Source organism: Pinus tabuliformis, chromosome 8 (assembly GCF_031772625.1).
Source record: "Pinus tabuliformis cultivar Carrire ecotype Pingquan chromosome 8, CPIR1, whole genome shotgun sequence".
Lineage (NCBI taxonomy): Eukaryota > Viridiplantae > Streptophyta > Pinopsida > Pinales > Pinaceae > Pinus > Pinus tabuliformis.
The window spans coordinates 740,134,956-740,148,043 of NC_142294.1; positions in this window are offsets into that span (position 1 = coordinate 740,134,956).

Here is a 13,088-nt window from a genome sequence, read left to right on the forward strand (position 1 = left end):
GCAACATTGATCAACTCAGAGTAATACTCCTGTTAGAGTTAACAAAAAAAAAAAACTTGTGGACCTAAAATTTCGGTTGCAAGAGACCTAGCCTAGGGAATTCAGGATGACAAGTTGGTCCTAGTGATACCATCCACCAGTAAGCGTCCATTTTTCCTGTAGTCCCAAATTTTTTTGAAGTGTTTTCAAGTGACCTACCTCAATAGGTTCCTTGTCTTGCACCCATTCCAACCATACTACTCTTAAGTAAGCCAAAATTTTGACCCAGGAAATTGTATGGTAGGTATGCGGGCTCAAAATATGGAAAATCTTGAGAAAAGAGAGAAAACCCTTGAGGATACACTCACATCCACAATTGAAAACGTAGCGGCAAAGGCCATGGAATCCTGGAACCTCAAGGCTAAAGACCCGATGGGGGAGGGGGAAAGTGTATATGTCCACATGGAATGAGAGGCCAACCACCATCGATATGAAGGATATCATCATTTCCAAGGAGGTCACCAATATTCTAGCAGTAAGGCACCCAAGATTAACATGCACAAATTTTATGGTTCTAACCTGACAACCTGGGTGGCACAAATGGAACAATATTTTCAACTCAATAATATATTGGATGATGAAACCAAACTACATGTGGGAGCTCTTTACTTGGACCAAAATTTTTGGCATTAGTGGAAATGGCTTTAGAAATGTTATGCAAGAAAGTCAACTTGGAATATGTTCTCTAAAGCTAATTGTGCTCATTTTGACAGGGACTCTCGTTTTCTAGGTCATCTCACTAAACTCAAACAAATTGGTATAGTACGAGACTACATCACGGCATTTGAACAACTAGACATCTAGACCGAGAGCCTAGGGGACACCTTTTGTATGGAATGTTTCATTAGTGGTCTCAAGGAAGCCATCCAGAAAAATGTTAGAATGCATCAATGGATACTTGGTTGGAAGATTTCCATAAAGATTTAGATGCAAAATATGTTATTCCCAATCCAGTTGCCCTTCATTCACATTAATGGCACGTCCCACCCCTACTAGTGGCCCCACCCAAACACTTAAGGTGAAAAAGGTGTCACCAACATGAATCGTTGAAAGGAGAAGATAAGGATTATGTTACTATTGTGATGAAAAATATTCACTAGGCCAAAAATGCGAGGAATGAAAGTTCTTTCAGATTGACATGACTAAAAATAGCTTAGACAATGAAACCCAACCTTCTAAAGTGTCTCAGGAGGACACAATAGAACCCCAAGATATTACAACAAATACTACAACAACACCTAATGAACAGATTATCTCACTCCATGCATTAGCAGGTTTTTTTTTCCACAAACACTTAAAATCAGGGGCTTTATTAAGCATCAACCAGTGGTGGTGTTGATTGATAAAGGCAACACACATAATTTTGTCCATAAATGGGTTGTTGAGGTTGTGCAATGTTTTTTGAGGGAAATATCCAATTTTCAAGTCCTTATAGTTGATGGGGGGACCATGAAATGTGGAGGACGTTGTGAGGACATAAAGCTTTAGATGGGAGATTATCACCTTAAAACACACATGTTTGCCATTGAAATGGGAGGTTGTGACATCATCCTCGAAGCAAAATAGATTTAAACACTAGATCCCATTACCATGGACTTCCAAGAGCTATATATCAACTTCAAATAGAATGGACACACTCATACACTCTAAGGGTTCCAGGCAGGTGCTCCAACTGTTGGCATTATGACAGAGGTTTGGAGCGATGGCACAGGTGTTGTCCTTGATGGCAACTCTCTTTGGTAACAGATCTTAGTTCAGGCTTTCAGAATGAAGAAAAAGACATATACGCAAGTTCATCTAGACGAAGACGCGTATACACGCAGGTTAGACGTTTCAAATGCGCGTATGCGTATACACACACTTTCATGCAAGGAAAAGAGCGTATATGTTGGAGAACTTACCCTTGGTCCGTGGTAGTTAGTCCTTGGTATTTGAATCTATGGTTTTGGACCATGGTACCTCGTCATAAGTGTTTATCTCAAGTATTGGGTCCGTGGTATTGGTTTATTATGGTTTTGGACCATGGTATTGTGGAAGGCCTAAAACTATAAAAGAGGAAGGAGATCATGTGGCAAAGTATGATCTGAATTATTGAATATTTGAAATATTGGTGATTAACGTTGTGGAGCAGATCTGGATCTGAATGAAGGAGGAACCTTAGCGCAAAGAAGGATAAGTTCTATTGATGGGTCATAATCTCTTGGCTTGAATGATAATATCTTTGCATGATTTTGATCTGTTATATATGGCGCATGCGTGATCTATAAATCTAATAATCTGGGTTAATTAGTGTTTGAATATTTGAAAGAGTGAATTATCTTTTTTAGATCTGTACGCAGGTTCAGTTTAGAGAAGGCGCGTATATACGCTGGTTCAGTGAAGGAAAACAACGTATACGCAAGTTGTTCCATACGCAGAGGCGTATGCACGCGGGTTTCAGGCTATTAAAGTAGCGTATATATTTTGAGTTGTGATCTTGCTGCTTATGTTTATTGCTGCAGTGTTCTGGGTTCAGATTTGGTTTGTGGTTACTGTTACTGTGATCTGGGTACAGTGGTCGGAGAAATGTTTATTTTGATTCAGTTTTGATGGGTGAGAAGGTGATTGGTTAATGCATAAATTCTTGATGTTTGATTGATGTTGTTTGTGGATCCAGTCTGAAAATTTATGAAACGTGGTCCCTGAAAGAAAGAGAAGGTTGTAGCCTTCTGTAGGCCAGCACCTACGTACTAGTATCTTGGCTAGTGCAAGAGCTAAGGGGGTTGTAGCTCCCATCCAGGAGAAGCTGGAAAACGAGAGAGAGTTGTAGCTCTTTGCAGGTTGCAGCCTGCGTACTGGTAAAGGACTGCACCAGTACAATTGTAAAAATAAGTTTCTAATTAAAAGAAGATAGAGACGAATTGCAGTAGGTGGTTTTCAACGACATTGGGTTTCCACCTTATACCTTGTGTTCTTGTGTGTGATTGTCTTCTGATCTGTTTTTACTGTTCCTGGTTCCTGGTTAATTGATTCTGATACACAGATTAACAATCATCATCTGACAGATAAAGTAAATTATGAGTTTGCATTGTATACGCGGTTTTATTTCGACATAGTTGCGTATATACGCAGTTTTAATTAACTGGAGTAGCATATATCATCTGAATTTGAAAAAGAGAATATTTGGCTTGATAATACTGATTCACCCCCCCTCTCAGTATTATTTCCAACACCAACCATCATCAGCTTGCATAAAATGGATAAGCTTTTCAAAAAGGGACACCATGTGGTAGTTACTAAATTCAATGGAATCCAGGCCATTGAATCAAGCCCTGCCAACATTCATCCGGATCTTCAAAATATGTTGAATCACCACCAACAGGTGTTTGAAAAACCCAAGGAGATAACCCCTTCTCAGGGAGAGCATGATCATATCATCCCTTTGATTTCGGGTAGTTAATCACCAAATGTCTATCTCTATAGGTATCCATTCACACAAAAGAATGAGATTGAAAATATTATTAGAGAGCTACTAGAAGCAAACATGGTTCATCCCAACATCGACCCTTATTTGTCCCTAGTGTTCATGGTTTTGAAGAAAGATGGGGAGTGGCACATGTGTCCCGACTTTAGGACCCTCAACAAGCTCACCATCAGGATAAGTTGCCATTCTAGTAGTCAATGGTCTCCTTGATGAAATCTATGGCACCTAATTCTTTACCAAGTTTGATTGTCGTTCGACCTATCACCAAATCAAAATGAAATTACCAGACATTCCTAAGATAACTATTAGAATACATGAACGTCACTATGAATTTTTGGTTATGCCCTTTGGTCTTTGTAATTCCCTGTACACCTTTCAAAATCTCATGAAGCACCTTCTCAAGCCATATCTTAGAAATTTTGTCTTGGTCTTTTTTTATGATATACTCATCTACAACAAAACATGGGAAATACATATTGAACATGTTGATGAGGTATTGCAACTTTTGATGGATAATACATTATTTTTCAAATTCTCCAAGCGCTCTTTTTGGAATGGAAGAGGTATAGTACTTAGGACACATTGTGGGTTGCGAAGGAGTACAGGTGGATCCAAAAGAGATACAGGAAATGAAATATTGGCCACAACCTTGGACCTTGAAAACTATATGAGCACTTTTTGGCTTCATGGGATAATATCGAAAATTTGTCATAAATTATGGACGCATTTCCAGACCTTTGACGAATCTTCTCAAGAAAAATCATTTCTCTAGATAGAAGCAGCTCAACAAGCCTTCCTGGATCTCAAACAAGCCATGTGTTCCACCCTAGATTTGGCCCTCCCAGATTTTACAAAACCCTTTTTGATTGAATGTGATGCCTCATAGATTAGCATTGGAGCAGTCTTAATGCAAGAATCAGACAATAGCCTTCACAAGGCAATAATTAAGTGGCAAGAATTTGGGTCAGTCTACTTATGAGAAAGAAATGATGGCCATCCCATATGCAATAGACACTTGGTTACCATACTTGTTTGGATGACGTTTCCAGAACGAATTGACCATCATAGTCTTAAGTATTTTTTTAAGCAACACTTATCCTCTCCACAACAAAATAAATGGCTTAGCAAAATCTCGAGCTATGGTTATGAGATAGTTTATAGGAAGGGTCGATACAACATTGTGGACGATGCCTTATCACGATAATTTGAGGAGGACGACATCCTCTTATCCCTATCCTTTCCCATACCATCTTGGATTGAGGAGCCACACAATTCATGGTTTTCCCATCCACGTCTTTCCTAACTAATCCAAATGTTACAAGTGGATCCTAATTCCCCAACGGATTACAGTTGGTAGGAAGATATTCTTCGATATAAGGGTAATGTGGTTCTCACCCCTAACTCCACTTTAAAACCACGCATCCTAGCGGAGCTGCGCTCCTCACCCATCATAGGACACTCAGGCTTTTAGAAGACTTATAATGATGCACATGACTCTTTCTTTTTGCAAGGGAAGAAACAAGACATTATTACATTTGTAGTTGAATGTGACGTGTGCCAGCACAACAAAGGGGAAACAATGAAGACTCTAGGAAACTTACAACCCTTGCCACTACCTGCTTCTATATGGACGATTGTCTCCATGGACTTCATTATAGGTCTTTGTAAATCAGGCAACAAGCGAGTCATCATGGTGGTAGTGGATCGACTCTCCAAATATGCCCATTTTTGTCCCTTACTACACTCGTTCACTCTAGCTTTGGTGGCTCAAGTATTCATGGATCAAATTTTCAAACTGCATGGCATGCCTACTTCTATTGTGTTTGATCATGACCCCACCTTCACTAGTAATTTTTGGTGGGATTTATTCTAGCTACATGGCATGCAACTCTAAATGAGTACAACATATCACCTTCATACGGGTGGTCAAACCGAAGCTGTAAACAAATGTTTGGAGACCCGCTTGTGGTGCTTTGCTTTAGATGGACAACATTAATGGGTGTAGTGGTTACCTTTATGATGAGCCTTGATATTGCAACAAGAATGTTGCAACTCCCAAGGCTACCGACTTTACTTATCAACCCGGGATTCATACAAACTTAAGAGGTATCAACACTATATGTGCAACATACAATGTGTCCTTCCTTTGTTGTCATGATGTAATGGAGTGCATGTACTGAAATCATCGTAAACTAATTGTAGAAAATGAAATGCTTGAAATGGAAACCTTAACCTATTGCAAGAAATAAAGTACAAGGAAAGAAACCTATTCTAATTGCATAAACATCATGAACTAAATGTAAAAGAAACCTAACTTAACCCTATTTATCGCATGTGATGATTTAAACTAACTGAGCATGGAATCTGATCTAGAGAGTGCTAACTGCTGTGTGCATGAATAAATATAAAATATCTTTTTTCCTTTTTATCTTTTTACTTGAAAAATGTAAATGCTAATCTTGCTTGGTTCTTTGGCAGGGGAGACAGGTGTGGAGGAAAAGGAGTACAATGGTTCAGATGGCTTGGAGGGAAAGTAGGGGCCTAATCCTGGCTTCTAGTGATGATTTTTCTCAATTCGAACTCAAAACAGGCCACTACAAGTTTTCCTACAAGATGTCTACAAGATGTTACAGATTTACTACACGAAGTTATAATTCATAGAATAACCAAGCCAATCAAATCCAAATTGGATGGGACAACTTTTGTAATTGACTAGGATGGCTTAGGTGTCCATTCCAAGTGGAATCACTCAAAAAGACCTCTGTTAACCCATGCTAAAAAATAACAAAAAATTACTAGTCGAAAATATAGAAATTCGAGAACTAGTGAGCTAGTAAATCTATAAAATGACTAACCTAATAAAGTGCAAATGTAATGGGATAATTTTTGCTATGAACTAAATGTTTTTGTGATCTAATGCAAGTGGAACCAACTCAATTGAATCTCGTTAGCATGCTCTAAAAATAACATAAATTTACTGTTCTTTGCCACAAAGGTGTTCGAAAAATCTAGATTTGGGGATAAGAAAGCTAATCCAAGTAGCTCAATGATTACTATGACCTTCCAAATCTTTTCCAAGTATGAAATGATGCTTGTAATCCTGCAAAATAAATTACATCAACCATTCAACCCAATCCTACAATAAGAAATCACTAATACTAAATGCAGAAATGGAAAGAAATAATAACAAGAGATGCATGTGAATAAGAAGTGAAAATATGAAAAGAAAATGATACAAAAGGGATCTGAGGCTCCTAGGATGGCTAAGCCCAAAGAAACTCAGAGACCTATGGAGGAGAACAACATTTAAAAGCTGAGCATAACACCAATCTTCATTATTTTCATCAATATAATTACATCCCTGCAAGAAAATACAATGGAGTTGCAAAAATACGAGTTCTCTCCACAAGAAGTCTAATGGAAAATCTTTCCCTAGAGGCAAATTCGACTTGGTACTTATACAAAATGATTAGGAATCATTCCCTATGAAAGGAGGAAGCTTTCCCCACCAAAATCCCTTGATCAGTGGATCTGGTTCCTAATACTAGAAATCTAAATTAAATGGCAGGGAACACATTCCTAGATTTTCTCAATCATTAGAGTTCCGCAATTTGTGTCATAATTCCATAATATCTTGTTGATTTATTATTTAATATTGATTCTCTTGTAATAGGGAGCAAGTCCCTAAATTATCTCCTCCTCCAAATCTTCATAATCTGCCCAATATTCTCATAATATTCCACAAAAATAAATAATATTAGGCACAAATATGCAATTATTCATAAACCTTCCTAATGAATATATTAAATTTAAAAATACATTATCTGATGCAAAAAGAGAGGTTTAATGTGCTGAATGATAGTCAGATGGCTTTAATTTATGTTTAATTTAGAGGCACGAACCTTAATTTATGTCTAATTTAGAGCCCCATCATACCCCCTACTGAAAGTGTTGCTCATCCTCTGAGTAACTTAGTGACCTAATTGTGCCTCATTCATGGCCCTAGTGTCCTCTCTCTTGTGCATTAAGAATATTGGTTTTAAGTTCTGTAAGGACAAGCCCAAAAACATATTTGTGCAAAGAAAAATCATTGTCTTCTTCTTTTCTTTTGTGGCCTAGATGATTGCCTAATGGCCTTGGAGTTTTCTATTTTGATTAGGTCTCTCTTAGGCACTACCTTTTTTTTTTTTTTTTTCAACAACAATTTGTTCCTTACTTCCTTTTTGTAGCAACATTTTGTCTTCTTGTAACAACCATTCCTTCTCTTTCAGAGTCTTCTAACTATATGGGAGTGATGAGAAATGACGAAGAGGGCTTGGATGATGATGCTAGGGCTCAGAGGGAGTAGTGTAGGTTTGTGAAAATGGAGATCATGCTCTGTTTTTTATTTCTTCAAGCAATTTCAGGGTGAGACAGAGTCTAGGGTTTGTTCTTGAAAATATGAAATGTGATGGATGAATAATGGATAGATAATGAATATGAAGTGGATGGAGGGCTTGGAGTGTTATGGTGACTTGGCCTTTGTAAAAATTTCTTCTTTTAACTGTTGTCCTCATTCCTTGAGATCATCACCCTTCATAATTTGAATTTTCAGCATTTAATGAGTGAAGGAGTGAGCTGCTTTTAATTAGTTGAAGATGGTTGAAACTGCTGACCCATCCTTAGCTTATAAAACCTCATCTTCCATGCATTGACAACCAATTTCTAACTATAATATGCTCAAGAGAAGAGGTCAAGAATATTGCATACTTGTACCTACCTAATGGTTGTTGGAGAGACATGCATGATACTGCTGAGTTGATGTTGTTGTGCTGCTAATGAATCAAGTACATCTTCTTGACTACCTTTTCCTTTTTTGTTGATGGGTTGTCTTCTTGTTGATGTGCAAGTGTTGGGGGACCTATATCATCCTTCCCTAAAGAATACCTGACCTTTTGACCCATTTTTCCATCATATTACCTCTTGTAGCTTCTTCTCGGCCTTCCTGAAGAGATCTTGTAGTAATTCAGAACTTCCTGTAGAGATCTTGTAGTAATTCAAGACAGCCTCTTGTAGCAAACTTGTTTTTTCCATATCTCCCAAATGGTAGAATGGATTGACCTGAAATTTTTTGAGCATGTTTCCATCATCATTATGCACCTCCCCATAAAAAAATCTTGGCCAATGGATGCACGAATCTCGAGAAAAACTAAAAATGGATGAAGGTGATGGAGGCCGATTTCTTGGAAATCGTGCACTAGAATTTGCTGAAATTTCTTGGGCATGTTACCATCATCCATATGCATCTCCCCATGAAACAAATTTTTAAATGGATGCACGGATATCAAGAAAATTAAAAAATGGATGTAGGTGATGGAGGTCGATTTCTTGGAAACCATGTACTGGAATTTGTTGAAATTGCTTAAGCATGTTACCATCATCCATATGCATCTCCCCATGAAACAACTTTGCAAATGGGTGCATGGTTTTCAAGTTATGGCAAAAATAATTTTCTGCTCTACGTATTTTTGTTTCCTGCAGTAAAACAAAGCAATCCTGTAGTTTTTTAGGATAGTAAGCAAACTGAATGAGAAAAGTTTGAGAATGATGGGTGGAATGAGGGTGATGGATTGGCATGGCCTTGGTCTTGTTGGAGCATTTAAGCAAAGGAGGAGAAAGTCAAAATTTGACTTCTTTGATTAGGTTTGACCTATTTTTTTTCTTTTCTTTGGTGCCAACTTGTTTTAGTTGCTTGTAGATGTTGGAGAGCACCTACATTCATCAAAGAGATACATGGAGCAATGATTTATTATTATTATTATTATTATTTTGCTTTTCTATGCCTACTAGCCGCCTCAATGAGGTTTTCAACTAGTAGGTCTGCCTAGGATTCTCAAAGGAGGTTTTCACCTAGGATCTTTTCTTTTTTCCCAACCCATTGACCGCCTCATGGAGGTTTTCAATCAATGAGCCAATTTGAGGCGCCTCAGAGGAGGTTTTCACCTGATATTTTTAATTTATGTGTACCTCCCATTCATTCAAGGGATTACAGACAAAATCGCTAAAATTTAAAAAAAAAAGGACGTAAACACTCAGTTTACAACATGTGAAACAATTAGGCAGAAAATGAGGTCGATTAAGGATAACATAGATCATCAACAACTTAAATGTGTGTATAAGATTGATTGCTCGTGTGGCAAGAGTTATATTGGGGAAACATGACGATCTTTGAAAACAAGAATTAAAGAGCATGGAGCTGATATTAAGAATGGGAGATCCCGTAGATCAGCCCTTGCGGAACACTCATCCAAAACCAAACATCATGTGTGTTTGGAGGACGCCATAATTATTGCAAGAGAGGATCATTATCAAAAGAGGAAAATCAAAGAGGCTATCGAAATTATGAAATTTCCTCATAATCTCAACAGGGACAATGGAAATGAGATTAGTGGAAACTGGCTTCCCCTGATTAGACATATAAATCCCTCCAGATCTTTCGAGGTGTAGTATCACTGGTATCTTCCTCCCCGTTCCTTAATTAATAGTTGTCTTAGTGATATAAAAAATTTAGGAATTAATAATTATTTATTTGACATAATAACCATTTATCTTTAAATAGATAAATAAATAATTATTATTAATAATAACTAATAAAACAATACATATATATATATATATATATATATATATATATATATATATATTTAGTGAGTATAGATTTTAGCATTATCATTATTAAAATCTATAAATTAATTTATCTATAAATAATTTATTTCTTTGCTAGTTAGGTACTTAGGGTTAAATAAAACTCATTTATTATTAAAACTTAATAATAAATAGTTATTAGGATTATATTATGATAACTAATATAACAAAATATAAAAATTTATTATAGTGACAATAGATTTTAAAATTAACATTTTCAAAAATTATTAAAATCAAAATTATAAATTAATTAAATAATATCTATAAATCATAAAAATAAAATAGGAATAAAATAATTTAATCTTTCATTTATCACTTTAGTATTTAATAGATTAATTAATTTATCTATTTATTTGTTTCCGTAATAAAAAAATTAATTAGACTTATATTTATAGGAGTTGTCTATAATGTGACTTTTTGAAGATTCCGGTGACGGAATCCGGCGAAGAAATTGAGGTCAAATCTTGATTTCTTGCAGTTAAAATGGTTTTTTAACTGCATATTTGGATTCAGCACCGTGAAAAACCCCTGGGACGCTTTCATTGTGCAAAAACTAGCTATCAAACTTGCGATTCCAATAATTCTTGCCGGATTTCGACCGGAAAAATCCGCCGGAAAGGCTTTCAAAAAGTCGCGTTATAGACAACTCCATATTTATATATTTGATTTTAAATTAAAATTAAAATAAACTAATTATATTACTTAATTAAAAGGGGAAAAATTAAAATTAAAATTATACCCTAATTAAAATTAAAAACCAATTATATAAAAATAAAAATTAGAAACTAACCATACAAAATAGACTTATTACATTATAAAAATAAACTTATTACATTTAATCTATTTATTCATTATCTCATTAGATTTAATTAGTTTTATTATTATTCACTAATTCATATTAGGTTAATTAAAATCAATTAAATTAAAATTAAATTAGAATAATTAAAACTAAAATAATTAAAATTGAATAATATATGTAGGTTAGTCTTTAAATTAGTCGGTTTCTACTTGAATTTATCATACTTTAGGTTTTATTTATATATTCTGGTCGAAAGATTCTTCTCTCAATCTATCATTCATAATCTATGATTCATTTTCTATCTTGATGATGGACCCCCTTTGGGGTTCGAAACGTCGACATAATGAACATAGTACTGTGGATAATCCAGATCATACTACTCCAAAAAACTACCACAGAAGCTTAAAGTCTAACAAATATAAAATAACTTTTTCCTTTTTATATTTTTGCTTGAAAAATGTAAATGCTAATCTTGCTTGGTTCCTTGCCAAGGGAGACAGGTGTGGAGGAAAAGGAATACAATGGTTCAGATAGCTTGGAGAGCAAGTAGGGGCCTAATCCTGGCTTCTAGTGATGATTTTTCTCAATTCGGACTCAAAACAGGCCACTACAAGTTATCCTATAGGATTTTACAAATTTACTACACAAAGTTATAATTCATCGAATGACCAAGCAAATCAAATCCAAATTGGATGGGACAATTTTTTTAATTGACTAGGATGTCTTAAGTCTCCATTCCAAGTGGAATCACTCAAAAATACCTCTTTTAACCCATGCTAAAAAAATAACAAAAAATTACTAGTCGAAAATCTAGAAATTCGAGAATGAGTGAACTAGTAAATCTATAAAATGACTAACCTAATCAAGTGCAAATGTAATGGGGTAATTTTTGTTATGAACTAGAATGTTTTTGTGATCTAATGCAAGTGGAATCAACTCGGTTGAAGCTCGTTAGCATGCTCTAAAAAATAGCAGAAAATTATTGTTCTTTGCCACAAAGGAGTTCCAAAAATCTAGATTTGGAGATAAGAAAGCTAATCCAAGTAGCTCAATGATTACTATGACACTCCAAATATTTTCCAAGGATGAAATGATGCTTGTGATCCTGCAAAAGAACTTACATAAACCATTTAACCCAATCCCACAACAAGAAATCATTAATACTAAATGCAGAAATGGAAAGAAATAAGAACAAGAGATGCATGTGAATAAGAAGTGAAAAGAAGAAAATAAAATGATACGAAAGGGATTTGAGGCTCATGGGATGGTCAAGCCCAAGGAAACTCAAATACCTATGGAGGAGAACAATATTTAGAAGTTGAACATTACACCATTCTTCATTATTTTCATCAATACAATTACATCCCTGCAAGAAAATACAATGGAGCTGCAAAAATACGAGTTCTCTCCACAAGGAGACTAATGAAAAATCTATCCCTAAAGACAAATTCAACTTGGTACTTATACAAAATGATTAGGAATTATTCCCCATGAAAGAAGGAAGCTTTCCCTACCAAAATCCCTTGATTAGTGGATCTGGTTCCCAATACTAAAAATCTACATTAAATGACAGGGAACACATTCCTAGATTTTCTCAATCATTGGAGTTCCACAATCTGTGTCATAATTCCATAATATCTTGTTGATTTATTATTTAATATTGATCCCCCCTATAGTAAGGAGCAAGTCCCTAAATTATCTCCTCCTCCAAATCTTCATAATCTGCCCAATATCCTCATAATATTCCACAAAAATAAATAATATTAGGCACAAATATGCAATTATTCATAAACCTTCCTAATGAATATATTAAAGTTAAAAATACATTATTTAATGCAAAAAGAGAGGTTTAATGTGCTGAAGGATAGTTAGATGGCCTTAATTTATGTTTAATTCAGAGGCATGGGCCTTAATTTATGTCTAATTTAGAGGCCCATCACTTTAGCAAAATTGTGGTATAATATTAATTATCATGAAGCAACCAAGATGACATCATATGAGGTGGTGTACAACCAACTCCCACCTTCGTCAACTTCTTATCTTCCAGGATCTTCCAAAGTGTAGGCCTATGATAAGTTGCTTCAGAACTGAGCCACCACTCTC